Source organism: Somniosus microcephalus, chromosome 7, assembly GCF_052327205.1.
Source record: "Somniosus microcephalus isolate GS21.2 chromosome 7, FLI_Smic_1.0, whole genome shotgun sequence".
NCBI classification, from domain to species: Eukaryota; Metazoa; Chordata; class Chondrichthyes; order Squaliformes; family Somniosidae; genus Somniosus; species Somniosus microcephalus.
This window is the reverse complement of record NC_140993.1, coordinates 3,517,570-3,537,745: the sequence shown is the minus strand read 5'-3', so window position 1 is coordinate 3,537,745 and position 20,176 is coordinate 3,517,570. Positions and strand designations below refer to the sequence as shown.

General features: G+C 47.8%; 1 protein-coding gene across 1 annotated transcript in view; it reads left to right on the top strand.

Annotated features, from left to right (window-relative positions):
- Positions 1-20,176, top strand: part of sspo (SCO-spondin) — a 546,162-nt gene that overhangs the window by 49,750 nt on the left and 476,236 nt on the right. The gene's annotated exons all lie outside the window — the stretch shown is intronic.

The following is a 20,176-nucleotide window of genomic DNA, read 5'->3' as shown; positions in this document are numbered from 1 at the left end:
CTCCTCTCCCTCTCTCTCTCCCTCCCTCTCCCCCACACTCCCCTCTCACTCTCCCTCCCCCCTCTCTCTCTCCTTCTCTCTCCTTCTCTCTCCTTCTCTCTCCTCTCTCCTTCTCTCTCCTTCTCTCTCCCTCTCTCTCCCTCTCTCGCCCTCTCTCGCCCTCTCTCGCCCTCTCTCGCCCTCTCTCGCCCTCTCTCGCCCTCTCTCTCCCTCTCTCGCCCTCTCTCGCCCTCTCTCGCCCTTCCTCCTTCCCTCCCTCTCTCCCTCCCTCTCTCCCTCCCTCTCCCCCTCCCTCTCCCCCTCCCTCTCCCCCTCCCTCTCCCCCTCCCTCTCCCCCTCCCTCTCCCCCTCTCTCCCCCTCCCTCCACCCTCCCTCCCTCTCTCCCCCTCCCTCCCTCTCTCTCCCTCCTCCCTCTCTCCTTCCCTCCCTCCCTCTCCCTCTCCCTCTCTCTCTCCCTCCCTCTCCCCCACACTCCCCTCTCACTCTCCCTCCCCCCTCTCTCTCTCCTTCTCTCTCCTTCTCTCTCCTTCTCTCTCCTCTCTCCTTCTCTCTCCTTCTCTCTCCCTCTCTCGCCCTCTCTCGCCCTCTCATCGCCCTCTCTCGCCCTCTCTCGCCCTCTCTCGCCCTCTCTCGCCCTCTCTCGCCCTCTCTCTCCCTCTCTCGCCCTCTCTCGCCCTCTCTCGCCCTTCCTCTCTCCCTTCCTCTCTCCTTCCTCTCTCACTCCCTCTCTCTCACTCCCTCTCTCTCACTCCCTCTCTCTCACTCCCTCTCTCTCACTCCCTCTCTCTCACTCCCTCTCTCTCACTCCCTCTCTCTCACTCCCTCTCTCTCACTCCTCTCTCCTCTCCTCCCCCTCTCTCTCCCTCTCTCTCCCTCTCTCTCCCTCTCTCTCCCTCTCTCCCCCCCTCTCCCCCCCTCTCCCCCCCTCTCTCCCCCCCTCTCCCCCCCTCTCTCCCCCTCTCTCCCCCTCTCTCCCCCTCTCCCCCCCTCTCCCCCCCTCTCCCCCCCTCTCCCCCCCTCTCCCCCCTCTCCCCCCCTCTCCCCCCCTCTCGCCCCCTCTCGCCCCCTCTCGCCCCCTCTCGCCCCCTCGCTCCCCCTCGCTCCCCCCCTCTCCCCCTCTGCCTCTCCCTCCCTCCCTTCCTCTCTCCACCACCTCTCCCTTCCACTCTCTCTCCCTCTCTCCCTCTCCCTCCCTCTCTCTCTCTCTCCCTCCCCTCCCTCCCTCTCCCTCTTTCTCTCTCTGTCCTTCCCTCTCCCCCTCTCAATTTCAATTCAATTCAAATTGCTTTATTGGCATGATGACAAGATACATCTTATGTTGCCAAAGCACAGAAATACATGTATGATTGACCACATAAACCCCAATCTAGACATACATTGTATAGACAAGTATACCCATGAATACATAGATATACACACATATAATATGAATATAATCTTTTCTTAGATTTAATGGTCACTGGTTGTCCCTCTGCTTGTGGCAAGCTGTAACATAGTTTGCCGCTATAGTTACACAATTTCTCTGTTCCCCCAATAGATATGGGAGTTTTTGGTGGTCATTCAAATTTTTGAATTCAGGGCATATTTTTGTGAATTTTGGGTAGAAATTCTCCCTTATGTCCTGATAGTTTCCACAAGTCGTGAGGAAGTGCATCTCTGTCTCCACCACTCCCTGACTGCAATGAGAGCATATCCTGTCTCTCTTGGCAGCCGGGTCTGCCTGTGTCTGCCTTTTTTGATGGCCAGGCTATGTCCACTAAGTCTGTACATTGTCAAGGTTTTTCTCAGTTTGCTACCCTTTACCATGGTCAGGTATTCAGCCATGGTGTATTGTCTGTTTAGGGCCAAATAGCAATCGAGTTTGTTTTGGGTTTTTGTCATTTCTGTCCAATAGGTCAAATATTTTTCCTTTTGTTTAGTGATAATTGTGTTGGGTCAAATTCTCTGTGCTAGGATGTCACTGTCCTGGGGCTGATTATTATTAGTAGTGTTGGTAGTTACTTCACTGATCCCAGGACTAGTTGACTGAGGGGACTCTTCTCTATGATCAATTCAATTCAAATTGCTTTATTGCATGATAAGGTACATCTTATGTTGCCAAAGCACCGAAAAACATGTATGGTTGAACACACAAAAGCAGATCTAGCCATACAGTGTATAAACAGATATATCCCTGTATGTATAAATATACACTCATATAATATGCATATAATCTTTTCTTAGGTTTAATGGTTGTCCCTCTGTTTATGGTAAGCTGTAACATAGTTTGCCGCTAAAGTTACGCAATTTCTCTGTTCCCCTAATAGATATGGGAGTTTTTGGTGGTCATTCAAATTTTTGAATTCAGGGCATATTTTTATGAATTTTGGGTAGAAATTCCCCCTTATGTCCTGATAGTTTCCACAAGTTGTGAGGAAGTGCATCTCTGTCTCCATCACTCCCTGACTGCAGTGAGAGCATATCCTGTCCTCTCTTGGCAGCCAGGTCTGCCTGTGTCTGCCTTTTTTCGATGGCCAGGCTATGCTCACTAAGTCTGTACATAGTCAAGGTTTTTCTCAGTTTGCTATCTTTTACCGTGGTCAGGTATTCAGCCATGGTGTATTGTCTGTTTAGGGCCAAATAGCAATCGAGTTTGTTTTGGGTTTTTGTTGTTTCTGTCCAATAGGTCAGATATTTTTCCTTTTGTTTAGTGACAATTGTGTTGGGTCGAATTCTCTGTGCTACGATGTCACTGTCCTGGAGCTGGTTATTATAGTAGTGTTAGTAGTTACTTCACTGAGTCCCAGGACTAGTTGACTGAGGGGACTCTCCTCTATGATCATCTCTTGGCATTTCAGGGCTTTGTAATGATAGCAGTGGGGGTTGCTCATTTTTAGGTGTTTCCAAAATTTGATGGCTCTTTTTTGGGTATTAATTAGTAGTGGATATTGGCATAGTTCTGCCCTGCATGCATTGTTTGCGGTTTTTCTCTGAGTCCGGAGGATACTTTTACAGAATTCTGCATGTAGGATCTCAATTGGGTGTTTGTCCCATTTTGCAAATTCTTGTTGTGTTAGCGGACCCCACACCTCACTGCCATAGAGTGCAATTGGTTCAATTACTTATTTAAAAATTTTGAGCCAAATGCCAATTGGGATTTCTATTTGGATTGACTTTTTGATGGCATAGAAAGCCCTGTTTGCTTTCTCTTTCAGTTCATTCACAGCCAGATGAAAATTTCCTGTAGAACTGATTTTTAAGCTAAGTTGTTAGATCCGTGTGTTAATGGAGACACGGAATGCAGGAGTTGATTTAACAAGCGTTTACTGAACAAAGTCTGGAGGTGAACTAACTACACAAGACGCTATACAGGCTTATATACCCGAGTGGTCACTACTGGTACTACAGTACACGGGGGCTTCAAAAACATGGTTCCTCTTAAAGGTACATACACTACAACAATTCCTCCCCTTTTAGATAAATAGTACATAACATTTTAAGTAATCATTAAATAACATTTTTACAAGAACAATAATCTACACATTTGCTGAAGTTAATCCATTACAAATTCAGTCTCTCTGGAGGCTTCCTGACTCGGTCCGGATAACGCCTCGGTGGTGCAGTAGGTTTCGGTGGTGTAGTAGGTTCTTTTGGCAAGGTCGATTCGGCTTCAGTGCCAGTGTCGGGTTCATCTGGTTCCAGTATCACCAGATCGGAGGTAGATACTATGGGTATCTCTGCTTCATCATTAGCATATAGAGTTGTGGTGTAGGTTGTCCTTTTTCGGATGACTCTATGATCTGGTCAGCATGGCGCCTTAGTATGCTTTCTCCAATGTCCACGGTATACGTCAGCGGTCCTAGTCGTGTGCAAATAGTTCCAGGCTGCCATTTCTCGGTACGGTAGTCCCGGGCCAAAACTGGTTGACCTATCTGGAAGGTTCTAGTTGGCCTTTCATTCATGCTTTGAAATTGCCGGTTTTCTACGTCCCTTCTGACGTTTGGCTTGACCAAATCCAGCCGGCATCTTAGTCTTCTATTGAAAAACATCATGGCGGGGGTTTGGTTTGTAACCACATGTGTTGCATTCCTGTACGCAAACAAGAAGTTATCTACCTTATGTTGTGGATTTATGTCTTCTCTACCCATGGCTTTTATGGCCTTCTTGAAGGTCTGGACAAACCTTTCAGCTAATCCATTGGTGGCGGGATGGCATGGGGCGGACGTGTAGTGCTTAACCCCATTGTTTTTTAAGAACTTCCTGAATTCTTCGGATACAAATTGCGGTCCATTATCAGAACAGATCTGTTCAGGCAGCCCATTCCTGGCGAATATGGTCCTTAATACTGTGATAGTTTTTCCGTGGTGGTGGAGGACATCTTTATTACCTCCGGCCACTTGGAGTGTGCATCCACCGCGATTAAGAACATTGAGTCCATAAATGGACCAGCAAAGTCGATATGTACCCTTTGCCATGGAGATGAGGGCCACTCCCATGGATGTAGAGGGGCTTGTGGTGGGGCGTTTTGGACCTTCTGGCATCCTAGACAGCTCTTGGTCATTTCTTCGATGTCTCCATCGATACCTGGCCACCACACAAACGCTCTGGCTAAGTTCTTCATTTTCACTCCACCCAGATGCCCCTCGTGAAGCTCCTTTAGCACTCTATCCTGGAGTTTGGGTGGAATCACCACTCTGGATCCACACATCAAGGTTCCTCGGCACACTGACAGCTGTTCTCTTCTTTGCGAGAATGCTGGCAACAGTGGTTCGCCATTTGCTGGCCATCCTTTCACCGTTAAATCGTAGACTCGTGAGAGAGTCGGGTCATTTCTCGTTTCCTTTTCAATGGTAGAATTTGTCACCGGTAGACATTCTACTATGGTCAAGTGGAACATCTCCACTGGGTCCACTGTAGGCGCCTCTTCTACCGTTGGCAGTGGTAGGCGCGATAACCCGTCAGCATTCCCATGCTGTTTTGTTCTTTTGTATTCTATGTCATATTGGTGTGCCCCTAGGAAAAGGGACCACCTCTGTAGCCTTTGCGCTGTCATAATGGGAAGGCCCTTTTTAGGGTTGAATATGGAGACAAGGGTTTGATGGTTAGTCAACAAGGTAAATTTTTGTCCGTGTAGGTAATGGTTGAATTTCTTCACCCCCCACACCAGGCTGAGTGCCTCTCTGTCGATCTGGGCATAGTTACGCTCAGCTGAGTTCAATGAGCGTGACGCAAAAGCTATCGGTCGCTCCGAGCCATCAGGGAATCTATGCGATAATACCGCTCCCACGCCGTAAGGGGATGCATCGCACGCCAGTCTGATTGGCAGTGATGGGTTGTAATGAGCCAAAACTTCCCTGGACGTGATCAAGCCTTTGCATTTGTGGAAGGCACGTTTACAGTCTTCGCTCCATTTCCAAACTACTCCCGTTTGTAGCAGTGCATTAAGAGGGTGCAGAACCATTGACAAGTTCGGTAAAAATTTATGATAGTAATTTATTAATCCCAGGAACGACCTTAATTGTGAGACATTTTCAGGCGCGGGGGCTTTTACGACCGCTTCAATTTTTTCAGGTGACTTATGCAACCCTTCTTCGTTAATGACATGGCCACAATATGATATTTGTTTCTGGAAAAATTTGTACTTGGGGCGATTTGCTCGTAGGCCCCGTTCTCTCAGCCTCGTGAGCACCTGCTCCAAGTTGGCAAGGTGCTCGTTGTCGTTTTCTCCTGTTACAAGGATGTCGTCTAGGTAGCATTGAGTCCCCGGAATCCCTTGCAGGACTTGCTGCATAGCTCTTTGCCAGATAGCCGGAGCTGATGCCACTCCGAAAACCAGTTAATTGTACTGGTACAGTCCTTTGTGTGTGTTTATCGTGAGATACTTTTTAGAGGCCTCCTCAACCTCCATCTGTAGATATGCCTGTGCTAAGTCAGTTTTGGTGCAACGTTTCCCTCCGGATAGTGAGGCGAAGATATCTTCTATCCTCGGAAGAGGATACTGTACGGTGTGAAGAACCGGGTTTACAGTCACCTTGAAGTCCCCACAGATGCGAATTTTTCTCTGTTCTTCAGATTTATCATTATTCGACGTTTTCTTCATGACCTGGACGATGGGTGTTGCCCACTCGCTCCAATCTACCTTGGATAACACGCCTGCTTTTTCCAAATTCTGCAGCTCTGCCTCGATGGCTGGACGAATTGCGTATGGCACCGGCCTTGCCTTAAAAAACTTGGGAATTGCCGCATCTTCCACTTTTATTGAGGCGGTGGCGCCTTTCAGGGTTCCTAGTTCCTGTTGAAACACTTCTTTGGCGTTAGCCAAGATTTCTTTTAATCGTCCAGGTATGACGTCATCATCATTTTTTTTCTTACTGGTCACCGTCAGTGCCTGAATGGAGTGCCAGTCTAAACGTATCTTTCTGATTCATTCACGTCCCAACAACGGTGGACCACCATCTTACAGAACGTATAAATACAACTTCTGTATTTCCTTGCCGTTGTATACAACAGGCACCCTTATTTTCCCTCTGGGGTATACTTTCTGCCCCGTATATGTCTTCAAGATAATGGATGTGTCTTTCAAAGGTATATGCGGAAATAACCGCTCGTAATCCCGTCGACTCATGACGGTCAGAGCTGATCCTGTATCTAGCTCCATTTTGACTGGGGACCCCGCTATCGTGAGGGTAACCCAAATGGTCTGGTAATCTTCTTTGGCAATTACATTATGTAATTTGAGACAGCTTAGTCTCTTGTTTCCGGAGTCGCTATCGCTCTTCTGGTCTTCGGAGCTACTGTCCGTCATCATTTGTACCTTTCTGTACTTTTCCTTATTGACCTTTTTACTGTCAGCGGATTTTTTTTCCAGATCTGCATACACGTGCAATGTGTCCCATCTTTCCGCATTGCCTGCATGCTTTGTCCTTGAACCAGCAGTCCTTCTGGTCATGGGTGGATCTGCCGCAGCGATAACATCTCTCGAAACCCTGTGTCATTTCATGGGTGCCGAAGTCCTGTGGCTTTTGCTGTATCTCTGCAGCTCCTCTTGCTGCTGCTTCGTATGATACAGCCACACTGAAAGCCTTGTCCAGTGTCAAATCTTTCTCAGAAAGTAGTCTTTTCTGTGTTCCTTCGCTTAGGAAACCGCAGACGAATTTGTCTCGTAGAGAATCTGCCAGTCCTGCCCCGAATTGGCAGTGCTTTGACAGCTTTCGTAATTCGGTGAGGTAATCAGCGTTACTTTCATTCTTGTGCTGATTCCTCCTGAAGAATTTGAATCGTTCCGCTATCAGCAGCAGTGTTGGGTTTAAGTGCTCCTGTAAGGTATCAACAATCTCCTTAAAATTCTTGTCCATCGGTTTGGCTGGAGTGATCAAGTTTCGTAACAGCCCGTATGTCCTTGCGCCCATCAGATTTAGAAGTACCGATGCCTTTTTATCATCCGCTACTTCATTTGCCTTGCAATATACCTCCACTCTTTCCACATATGTGGTCCAATCCTCTATATCACTATCGAAAGCAGTAATATTGCCAGTCTTTGGCATCCTGAAAATCAAAAATGGCGCCTCCCGCGCTTTTCCGTCTTCCCCGCCGAGTCAAGATGGCGCCTCCCGCGCTTTCCCGCCGCTGCCGCTGCTGCCAACACTGTTCTCCGCGGTTCCCGTTGCGACCTGCAGGTTTTCGCGGTATTTCTATTAAAAAAATTTTTTTTTATATATATCTTTTAAATATTTTCTCCGTTACTTGGAGAACCGTTCCCGTCTTGGAGCGGACCCTCTGGGACTTTTCCCTCCCTCTGCTCGGTCTGAACGCCTCCCGCGCTTTGCAGCACCGGCCGCCTCCTGAGTGTTCCACCCTCTGTCTCTCTTTGCTTCTGCTGTCCGACTCGTTGCCCGGCCCCGCTGCAGAGCCACCCGATCGAGCTCTAGCCCACCGCAGCCCAGGAAGGATCAGTACACTGCCTGCCACCAGCCCGTTTAGCTGGTGAAACCAGTTTTTTTTGTTTTTTTTTCTTGCTTCGACCTTCGTCTGAGGAATTGATCTCCTTGAGGTGCTGCCGAATTGCAGGTAAGTTCGTTTCTAACTCGTCGCCACTGTTAGATCCGTGTGTTAATGGAGACACGGAATGCAGGAGTTGATTTAACAAGTGTTCACTGAACAAAGTCTGGAGGTGAACTAACTACACAAGACGCTATACAGGCTTATATACCCAAGTGGTCACTACTGGTACTACAGTACACAGGGGCTTCAAAAACATAGTTCCTCTTAAAGGTACATACACTACATAAGTATGGGTAGTTTGTAGTTTGTTCAATTTTAGTTGCCCCTAGTGTGAAATTTATTCTGGGTCCCTGATGTCTGGATCTTTGCTGGAACACAAGAACTTTGGTTTTTTGGGGGTTTATTGTCAGGGCTCAGGTCTGACAGAATGACTCCAGCAGATCCAGGTTCTGCTGTAGACCCTCCTCAGTTGGTGAGAGCAGAACCAGGTCATCTGCATAGAGGAGGAATTTAACCTTGGAGTCATATAGGGCGAGGCCAGGTGCTGTAGATTGTTCAAGTAGTTTTGCCAATTCATTTATGTCAATATTAAAGAGTGTCGGTGAGATGGGCGAGCCCTGCGCCACGCCACGCCCCTGTGAGAAGTATTTTGTTTGTTTGTCTCCAATTTTAACTGCACATTTATTGTTTGTATACATTGATTTAATTACATCATATGTTTTCCCCCCTACACCACTTTCAATAAGTTTTAAGAATAGACCGTCGTGCCAAATAGAATCGAAAGCCTTCTGGAAATCTATAAAGCAGGCAAAAATTTTGCTTTTGTTTTGGTGAACATGTTTGTCAATTAGGGTGTGTAGGGTGAAGATATGATCCGATGTTCTATAATTTGGTAAGAATCCAATTTGGCTTTTACTCAAGACATTGTGCTCCTCAAGGAAGTTTATAAGTCTTTGGTTTATGATACTACAGAATACCTTCCCCAGGTTACTGTTTACACAGATGCCTCGATAGTTATTTGGGTCAACTTTGTCTCCACTTTTGTATATGGGCGTTATGAGTCCTTTGTTCCAGATATCAGGGAAGTAACTGACACTCAGAACCAAGTTGAAGAGTTTTAGGATAGCCAATTTCATTTTATCATCCGTGTGTTTAATCATCTCGTTTAGGATGCCATCTGCACCGCAAGCTTTTCTTGGTAGCAGGTCCTTGAGTTTTTCAAATAGCTCTTTTTCAGTTATTAGGGAGTCTAACGGGTTTTGGTTATCTTTTATGGCCAGTTCGAGCTTTTCCAGTTTTTTACATATTTGATCTTGCTCTGGGCTTAGTGTGTTTTTCTGGTATAATTTTTCAAAATGGTTTTCCCATGTGTCTCCGTTTTGAATGGGCAATTCGTCGTGTTGCTTTTTGTGTAATGTATTCCAGTTGTCCCAGAAACAATTAGAATCAATAGATTCCTCAATGGAGCTGAGTGTATTCTTAATATGCTGTTCTTTCTTGGTTCTGAGTGTGTTTTTGTATTGTGTTAGTGCCTGACAATAAGTAAGGCATAATTCCTCGTTTTCTGGTTGTCTGCGTTTTTGGTTTGATATTTTTCTGAGTTTTTTCCTCATGTTATGACAGTCTGAATCAAACCATTTTTCGTGGTTTTGTGTTTTGGGTTTATTCTTGCGAACTTTCAAGTTTGACATTGATGCCAAAGTATCAAAAATTTTATTTAGGCTATTCACTGCTCGGTTTACGCCTTCTTTATTGTGAGTGTATGTGTTTTCCAGAAAGGTGTCCAAGAGAGCTTGAGTTGATTGATTGCTAATTGCTTTCTGGTATTTTCCCGTGCTGTTTTTGGCCCATCTGTAGGATTTTTTAATGTTGTACATCTTACTGGGCTGTGTTTCTGTGTTGGTTGTTTCTGTCCTTTTAAGATACGCAGTAATTTGGCTGTGGTCTGACAGTGTTGTTTGTGGTTTGACTGTGAATGCACTGAAAGAGGATGGGTCCAGATCCGTAATCATATAGTCTATGGTGCTGAAGCCAAGAGGTGAGGAATAGGTCGATGTTCCTAGGGAGTCTCCCCTGAACCTACCATTGACAATGTACAGACCCAGGCTTCGACGGAGCTGCAGGAGCTGTTTTCCGTTTGCATTTGTCTGTTTGTCGCAGTTATTCCTGTGTGAATGAAAAGGGAGATCAAAATGGTTATTCCCAAATATGTAATTATTCCCCTGAGTACGGATAAAGTCTGGTTCTTCGCCAGTTCTTGAGTTGAGGTCACCACAGATCAACACGTTCCCCTGGGCCTGGAATTGGATAATCTCCCTCTCAATGTTGGAGAAGGTGTCCTCTTTGAAGTACGGGGATTCTATAGGGGGGATATAGAGTGCGCAAATGAAAACATTTTGCATGCTAGAAATGATGCCTTTCTTAATCTTTAGCCATCAGTGGTTTTCGCCCTTTTTTATAAATTTAATGTAATTCCTAAGCTCTGCTTTAAACCAAATCCGTATGCCTCCAGAGTCTCTGCCCTGGGTTACTCCTGGCAGTTTATTGGAGGGGACCACCAGCTCTGTGTACCCAGGGGGACAGCCAGTGGGCCCTTCTCCTCTACACCGGGTTTCTTGCAAAAAGATAATGTCCAGACCTTTGATTGCATCTAGGAACTCTGAGGTCCTGCTCTTCAGGCCAAGCACAGAGGAGTGTAGACCTTGGATATTCCAGGTTGAGATATACAAGGATTTCATGCTAAGATTGGTCTTGTACTGTGATAGGTGTGTGTGTGTTTGTCGTGTTTAAATGAGGAAAAAAGAACATTTCAAGTGTCTATAAATGCTGAGAATAATTGGCTGCAACTCTTTCTAACAACTAGTCCTTATGCTTCCTGATCCATAAGGCGGGAGTAGATGCTGCTGAGCATCTGCATTGTGTCTCTTAATGGATTGTCTCTGCCTGTAGTATTGCGTACGTCCTGAGCATCTCTCCCTCTGCCTGGCTGGGGGTGGTCCTGCTCCCCTGTAGGGCAGGAGTGGTGCAGGTCCGACATTGGTGTTGTACGTGGGGATCCTCTCTGGTCCTGGTTGGTGTGGTGGTGGTCTCTGTAGTAGTCCTGGTCTGTACCCCGCTGGTCTCTGGTGGCCGGGGGGGGGTCCTCTTGGAGTCTGGGTGTGGACCTGGTTAAAGGCGACGTCCTTCAGAGCCTTAGCAAAGACCGGCACTTGCTCCTTGTGGAGATGAACGTGGTCGTGAAGACATTCCACATCGAGGGTGCGGTGTTGGGTCAGGTGCACGTTATGTTTTAATTCACAGTCTCTTGCTATGCTGGCATTTATCTCGTGGATTGTTCTGTTGTTAACGTCTTTTCTCAGTCTCTCTTTCTCTCTCTCTCTCTCTGGGGTTTTTTACCTCAGTCTCTCTCTCTCAGGTTTTTTACCTCAGTCTCTCAATTCAATTCAATTCAAATGCTTTATTGGCATGAAAGTTTACAGGGAACCATATTGCCAAAGCTTACATAACAAAAAGTACAGTTTTCCAACATTCTGTAGGTGTCAAACAATTTTGACCTTCGTTGGGTACAGACAATATTAATTTAAACAGTCGTTAACCCTCGTTGGGTACATTCAGTATTAATTTTTAAACAGTCGTTGGGTACATTCGGTATTGATTTAAACATTCTTAATGTTTATATATGCTATGGGTGTGCTCGTTAGTCCCTCACTGTTCCTCAGGTTGTGACATGTTGTTACATATTGGGCACCAAGGTATGGTCTGTCTTCTTCTCCCAGGGCTAATCTTAATTTTGACAGGTCATCCAATTCTTTGAAATCTGGGGTTGTTTGGCTGAGCTTGTCAAAATATATGTTTCTTGTTTTGTTGAATTTTTCGCATTTTAGGAGGAAGTGCATCTCTGTCTCAACCTCGCCGGCCAGACATTGATCACATATTCTATTCTCTCTAGGCTGCCAGGATTTCTTGTATCTTCCTTTTTCAATTGCCAGCTGGTGGTCGCTTAGTCTGTACCTGGTGAGGGTCTGTCTCTGTTTTGTGTCTCTGATGGTCGAGAGATAGTCTGCCAGTTTATAGTCTCTTTTTAGGGCCCGGTAACATTCTAATCTGCTTTGGCTTTTGGTTATTTTGTTCCAATGTTCCACGTAGGTTTCTTTGCATTGTTTAATGATTTGGTTCACTTGGATTGGTGTTTGGACGGCAGTGTTGGTCTGGGACTGGTCAGGGTCCGGCTGAGTAGGAGTACTTAGTTTCAGTAGCAGCTGACTCAGGGGACTCATTTCTGGGTTCAGCTCTTTGGTCTGGAGGGCTTTAAAATGAAGGGTGTCTGGGGAACTAGATTTGAGGTGATTTAGAAAGTTTAGTGCTCGTTTTTGGATGTTTATTATCAGTGGGTATCTGCCTAGTTCGGCTCTACATGCATTTGTTGGTGTTTTCCTTTGGGTGCGAAGAATGCTTTGGCAAAATTCTGCATGTAGGGCTTCTATTGTGTGTTTTTCCCATTTAGTGTAGCTGTTCTGCCCTCGCAACGCGATCCTATGCAGAGCTAGACAGATAGCGAACAACTCGATATCTTCCAATAAAATCACAAGGCTTGACTTTTCTTGTAACGCTTTACTGAAAGATTCTTACTGTAAAACTGAAATACAACACAGAAATGGAAGGACACATTAGTATACAGACGCATAATTGATATGTATACACAAATTTAGGTACGTCTGGGCAACACGGTACATCTGGCAACGAATTACATTTAGCAAGCTGGAAGGCATTCTCTTTAAATTAGCCCTGTACATAGTGTATCCAATACGGCTGCTAGTTAACCAGCTAGACAGAGAAAGTTACAACTAAACGTTTTCTACAACATGCAGTGTACGCTAATCGTCTATAGCATTCTAAATACTCACAGACAAACAATTTCCAAGACTGAAGCATGGGGACAATACAACCGAGGAGCACCGTGGCGCAGGTCTTGTTCCGGCGGCAGCTCCACGAGGAATGAACTCGCAGTGCCGTGGGGAGCGTGGTGACCTCATCACGCTCGGGGTCGTGACGTCGTCGCGTTTGCCGGTAGTTGCGTCGCTGGCCGTTGGGGCCTAAGTCGGGAGCAGGAGCTGGAGGCCAGGCTGGGTCGGTGCTTGCCGCGGGAGCGGGAGATAGCGGCGCTCCCGGCGGCTGATCGATGCGGCCGAAGACGCTGGGCCGGGCTGTGCCGGCAGCCTTTCTGGAGAGCCGAGTCGGGCCGGCAGCCGCCTCACGACGTGACGTGACGTCAGCACGCTAAGGCGTGTCTTAAAAGGGCAATGGCCCTAAACGGTGAGTTAAAGGGGCAACGGCCCTAACAGGTAAGTTATACATATATAAGTAGGTTATGTACATACAGTAAGGTTAAGTTAGAGGGAGAGACAGCACACTCCCCGCTTGGTACAATTCCATTTGTACCACTACAGATACAAAATAACCTGAAGAAAACGTCCTTTGGCTGCCACACACTCAGAGTCCGTTCTCTAGATTTCTTCGGAAAGGAGGACTACGATCTCTGAGACTGGCCTCAGAAGCACCTTGACAGTCTCTTCCTTGACGATCTTCACCTCCACCTTGCGGACCCTCTTGTCCCTGCTCGGCAGAGTTTTGACGGCCAGTCCCACTGGTCGTTCGTTTGTGTGCTTGGCTGTCTTTCAGCAAGACGACATCTCTCACTTTGACATTCGGCTTGTCTTCTGTCCATTTCCTACGGCTCTGTAGGGTGGGCAAATACTCTCCTCTCCATCTCTTCCAAGAAGTGTCTGCACGACACTGTACTTGCTTCCACTGCTTCCCGTGCAGCTCGGCCATGTCGAAGTTTCCAGAGGGAGCTGAAATAGCACTCATCTTTTGAGTCAGGAGCATCGCTGGGGTGGGGACTGCAGGCATGCCTGGGTCGGTGGACACCGGCACCAGGGTTCTCCTGAGCGAGCAGAGGCGCCCCGCAGCCTGCTCCCCGCTACTCGGAAGACTGCGTCCAGGAGGGCGAAACGGCAGGGGTGCCGCCCAGCTGTGTCTATCGTCCTTGGACCTTTCAAACACTGAGCATCCTAGGCCATCTGTGCTCACAGTGGGGCCTGCCTCTTCCTCACAGGCAGAGGAGGTTGACCTATGATGCTGCGTCGTGTCATCGTAGTCCTCCTTTACCTGGATCCTGTTTGGGCATGGGCTGAGACAGGATGTGCGACCGTTGCGCGACACGTTTGCTTTATAGACGCTGACATCCGCTGGTTTGTGGACTGTTCCCAGGCAAACTCCACCCACGAGGACCCATCCCAGGTCAAGCCGCTGCGCATAAGGAGCGTCGTGGGGCCCGTTGATTTGCTCACGCACCTTGTGCACCCTTAAGATGTCTCTTCCCAAGAGTAGGAGGATTGGAGCGTCCGGGTCCACGGCTGGAATCTTATTGGCAATTGGCTGTAGGTGGGGCTGATGGCGTGCGACCTCTGGGGAGGGGATTTCCGTCCTGTCCTCTGGCATCATGTCGCACTCAATCAAGGTGGGGAGGGGAAGCTGTAGTTTCCCATCCATGGACTCGATCATGAAGTTCCCAACTCTCCTACCCGTAGTCTCTGTTGTCCCTGCACAGGTTTTTAGCGTGTACGGAGCGGTGCTGGCCTTGACGTCGAAGAGATTGAAGAATTCCGTCTTCGCTAGAGACTTGTTACTTTGCTCGTCGAGCACTGCATACATTTTGATTGCCTTCTCCTTTCTCCCTGCAGGATATGCTTTAACCAAGCAGATTTTGGAGCATGAGCGTGGGCTGCTTGCATTTCCACAAACCTCTGTACACTTGGAGGTGACTGAAGATGTGCTTTCGCTTTGCTCCCCGCTATCCTCTTTGTCAACCGCGGCGCTCTCGGTGGTTGACGGAGGAGGACCTGGATGCAGGGCTGCTATGTGTTTTTCGCTGTTGCACTCAAGGCACTTGATTGTCGCCTTGCAGTCTTTTGCCATGTGCGTAGTCGACCCACAACACCTGAAGCAGATGCGGTTCTCTTTCAGGTATGATGTGCGCTCATCAATGGGCTTGCCTCTAAAGCTTCGACACTTTTTGAGTGGGTGGGGCTTCTTGTGTATAGGACACTGACGATCCGGGTCATCCACTTCATTCCCAGCAGAACTGGATTGGTTGACTGAGGGTTCGGCTGGAACATCTGTTTTGTGCACACTCACAGAGGCTTTGTTGCTGTCCTTTGTGGGTTTCTCTGTTCTCGAAGGAGCGTAACTGCTGGAGGTGGAGAAAGTGAAACTTGGATCATTCCTCACCCTTGCCTGTTGTTGGACAAACCTGGAGAAGAGAGAGAAGGGGGGAAATGCCACTCCATTGTCCTCCTTGTACTTGGATCCCTTAGCTATCCATTTCTCTTGAAGATTGTGGGGGAGCTTTTCCACTATTGGGTTTACCCCGCGAGCCGTATCCAAATACGAGAGGCCGGTCAGGTAACCTTCTCCCTTGGCACACTCCAGTTCGAGGAGAATGTCGCCCAGTTCTCTGAGCTCGACATTATCCTTGTTGGTTAGCTTCGGGAAGTCCTCAAGCTTCTTGAGCAGTGCGTGTTCGATGACTTCTGGTGTCCCATAACAGTCGTCGAGACGTTGCCAAACCAGGTTGAGGCCTGCTGTGGGATTGAGGATGTGCGCTGAGCGAATTCTCTTCGCCTGCCTTGACGACTCGGCTCCGAGCCACTTTGTCATCAAGTCTAGTTCTTCTCTGGCTGACAGATTCAAGTCCTTGGTGGTACTCAGGAAGGATGCTCTCCATGACCAATAATTTTCAGGACGGTCATCGAATTCTAGGAGGCCTGAACTTAATAATTCTCGGCGAGTAAGGTACCTGGCGAAGTCTTGTGCGCCTTGCGGCTCGGGCGAGGACTGCTTAGCTGGATTGGCCGAGTGTTGTGGAGGTCTCTGCAGGTGAGTCTTACTCGTTTCTTCTCTTTTAAGCTCAGTGTCTCCGAAAACGGGCCGTTTGTTGCTGGGGTGAGTGGCTAGTTCTACGTCGAGATACCTGAATGTTTCCTTTGGGAGCACTTTGGAGTGTTGTTGGACATACTCATTTGTACGTTGCACTGGACTGAGGGGCTGTTCCAGGTCATATGTTTCCTGGCTGGGCTCCCCGCCTTCGCTCTCCTCATCTTCTTCGTAAGCTGCGGCTTCGGCTTTAGCGGCAGCGGCAGCTCTCTGGCTTTGGAGAATGTGGAGAATGGCAGCGAGATCAGCTCTCTGCTTTACAAGGTCAGCTTTCTGCTTCATCATACTAGCGTCGAGGTCGGCTCTCTGCTTCATGAGGTCAGCTTCTTTTTCAGCGAAGGACAATTGCGCCTGGGTGGCCTTTGCCTTGGCATGTGCTTTGGCGGCTGTAGAAGCTGTCGATGACGACGGTCTGCTGGACCGCCGAGATGACCTAGAGGATACTTTAGAGAACTGTGACTTGGCATCGTTTGCTGGGAGAGCTGTCGGTGACGACGGTCTGCTGGACCGCCGAGATGTTCTAGAGGCTGCTTTAGAGGACTGTGACTTGGCCTCGTTTGCTGGGAGAGGCTCATTCTTCTCGATTGGCTGGTCGACTTCCTCTAGAGTATATTGTTTTCCTGAGCGTAGACTCATGGTAGCTGAGTGGTATCTTCCTGTGCTTGAGCCCGCTGTGCTGTTGTCTTTTTACTGTTCTGCCCTCGCAACGCGATCCTATGCAGAGCTAGACAGATAGCGAACAACTCGATATCTTCCAATAAAATCACAAGGCTTGACTTTTCTTGTAACGCTTTACTGAAAGATTCTTACTGTAAAACTGAAATACAACACAGAAATGGAAGGACACGTTAGTATACAGACGCATAACTGATATGTATACACAAATTTAGGTACGCCTGGGCAACACGGTACATCTGGCAACGAATTACATTTAGCAAGCTGGAAGGCATTCTCTTTAAATTAGCCCTGTACATAGTGTATCAAATACAGCTGCTAGTTAACCAGCTAGACAGAAAAAGTTACAACTAAACATTTTCTACAACATGCAGTGTACGCTAATCGTCTATAGCATTCTAAATACACACAGACAAACAATTTCCAAGACTGAAGCATGGGGACAATACAACCGAGGAGCACCGTGGCGCAGGTCTTGTTCCAGCGGCAGCTCCACGAGGAATGAACTTGCAGTGCCGTGGGGAGCGTGGTGACCTCATCACGCTCGGGGTCGTGACGTCGTCGCGTTTGCCGGTAGCTGCGTCGCTGGCCGTTGGGGCCTAAGTCGGGAGCAGGAGCTGGAGGCCAGGCTGGGTCGGTGCTTGCCGCGGGAGCGGGAGATAGCGGCGCTCCCGGCGGCTGATCGATGCGGCCGAAGACGCTGGGCCGGGCTGTGCCGGCAGCCTTTCTGGAGAGCCGAGTTGGGCCGGCAGCCGCCTCACACACGTCACGTCGTACGTGACGTCACGTCAGCACGCTAAGGCGTGTCTTAAAGGGGCAATGGCCCTAAACGGTGAGTTAAAGGGGCAACGGCCCTAACAGGTAAGTTATACATATATAAGTAGGTTATGTACATACAGTAAGGTTAAGTTAGAGGGAGAGACAGCACAGTAGCTATGGTGATTGAGTGGGCCCCATACTTCACTACCGTACAGCGCAATGGGCAGGATTATGCTGTCAAATATTTTCAGCCAGATTTTGATTGGAATTTGGATGTTGTAGAATTTTCTTTTTATTGCATATAGGGCTCTTCGGGCTTTTTCTTTTAGTGCATTCACTGCTATGCTGAAGCTCCCTGATGCTGTAATGGTTAGACCAAGGTAAGTGTAGCTCATAGTGTGTCCTATGATGGTATCACTGAGAGTAAACTGATATTTGTTTTCCTGACATCTGGGCCTTTTTTGAAAAATCATGATGTTGGTTTTCTTTAGATTTACTGTCAGGGCCCAATTTTGGCAGTATTTGTCGAGTAGGTCTAATTGTTGCTGTAATCCTTGTTCTGTGGGAGACAGCAGAACCAGGTCGTCCGCATAGAACAGGGATTTCACTTCCCCATCTAGGAGACAGAGACCCGGTGACTTGCTTTGCTCCAGCATGTCTGCTAACTCATTTATGTATATGTTGAACAGGGTCGGGCTCAAATTGCAGCCCTGCCGGACGCCTCTTCCCTGGGTGAAGAAACCGGTGCGGTTATCTCCAATTTTGACACCGCATTTATTTTTCAGATACATCGATTTAATAAGGTCATAGACTTTGCCCCCTATTCCACACTGAAGAAGTTTGTAATAGAGCCCTTCGTACCAGATAGAGTCAAAAGCTTTCTTGAAGTCAATGAAACAAGCGAATATTTTCCCATTTTTTGTTTGGTGTATATGTTTTTCAATGAGAGTGTGAAGGGTATAGATGTGGTCAGTGGTCCGGTGTTTTGGAAGAAAGCCTATTTGATTTTTTCTAAGGATATTGGCCTAGAAATTCGGTAGGCTTAGCGCCGCATTTGAGGCGCTAGAGGGCCTAGCGCCGGAGTTATGGCCAGTTGAGAAATTCCCTGGGGCCCTCAATCGGCGTTGCACCGGTAGCGCTGCGCCGGCACCGATGACGTCATCGGTGTGCGCAGCGTCCCGGTTGCCGTGGTAACCCGGCCCCAAGCCGAAATTCAGTTGCGCCCGCCTCACCCGTGGCAGGCGCAACTAAGACTCTGGCAACAGAGTCTTCCCCCAGTGTGCGCCGGCGCATAAAGGTGGAGTGGCGGCCGGCCGCGTTCCTGGCGGCCGCCTGCCCGCACCTCCCTTCCCGGACTCCTGCATTCCCCCCCCGCGGCCCTGATCAGTGTCTGATGCGAGCCCGGCACTTCCCCGAGGTGCCGGGCTCAGATGTCAGGTCAATCCGCCGGACAGTTGTCGGCTGCAGGCAGCTCCTCCTTAACAGGAGGAGGAGGCCTGCAGTTCCCCCGCCTGCCGCACCGCATCGGGTGCCGCAGCGGGGGATTAGCGCCGGAAAACCCAAGTTCACGCCCGTTTTGAGGCGCTAAAGGAGGGTTTTAGCGCCCGCCGCCGTCTGGGCCCGGCGCACCCGAATTTTCGTCGCGCGCTGCCGCATTACCGCTGGCGCAAACTTTCTGGCGCTACAGCCCTGGCAAGACCAGAACCCAATTTCTAGCCCATTATGTTTGTTAAGAAAATCCAGTAATCTACTATTTAGAATACTGCAGAATAACTTCCCTAGACAACTGTTGACACAGATGCCATGGTAGTTATTTGGGTCTGATTTGTTTCCACTTTTATATATGGGAGAGATGAGTCCTTGGCACCAGATATCGGGAAAACAGCCTGAACGTAATATGATGTTGAATAACTTGAGTACAGCACCCTGCATCTCCATATTGCTGAACTTGAGCATTTCATTTTTGATGTTGTCTGGACCACAGGCTTTCTTTAGGTGGAGAGATTTTGTTTTTGTGGCCAGTTCTTTCCAAGTGATTGGGGAGTCTAGAGGGTTTTGGTTGTCTTTAATTGTTGCTTCTAATGTGTGGAGTTTTTCTGTGACATGATGTTGACTTGGGTTTGTTTCGTTTATTGGGATGTCTTTGTAGAGGTTTTCAAAATGTGTTCTCCAGATGTCGCCATCTTGGATTGGTAATGCTTGCAATTGTGTTGTACTCAGGTTATTCCACATATCCCAGAATTGATTTTGATTAATGGAGTTTTCAATTTCTTCGAGTCTTTTGTGGGTATAATTTTGTGTTTTGTTCCTAATGGTGTGTTTATATCTTTTGAGGGTCTCATTGTATCTAATACGTAGGTCTGGATTGTTTGGTTGGCGATGCTTTTGGTTTGATATTTTTCTCAGGTCTTTTCTGGCATTTTTGCATTCGTGATCAAACCATTTCTCATTTTTTTGTCTTTTGTAACGTTTCCTCTTCTGTTTCACAAGGTCGGCTTTTACAGCTGCCTCATGGAAGATCATATTTATATCATCTATGGCCATGTTTACACCATCTCTGGTGATCTCATATAGATTTTCTTTAAATTTTGATATTTTACTTGTGAGATCAGGTGAATTTAGTGCTGTGATGAATTTATCTCCACTGTCTGGGGCCCATTTGTATGTCTGGTTTATTTTATGGAGCTTACTGGGTTCCTTTTTTGTGTCTGTAGTTTGGGCAGAAAGTTGAAGGTACACATTTATTTGGTTATGGTCTGAGAGGGG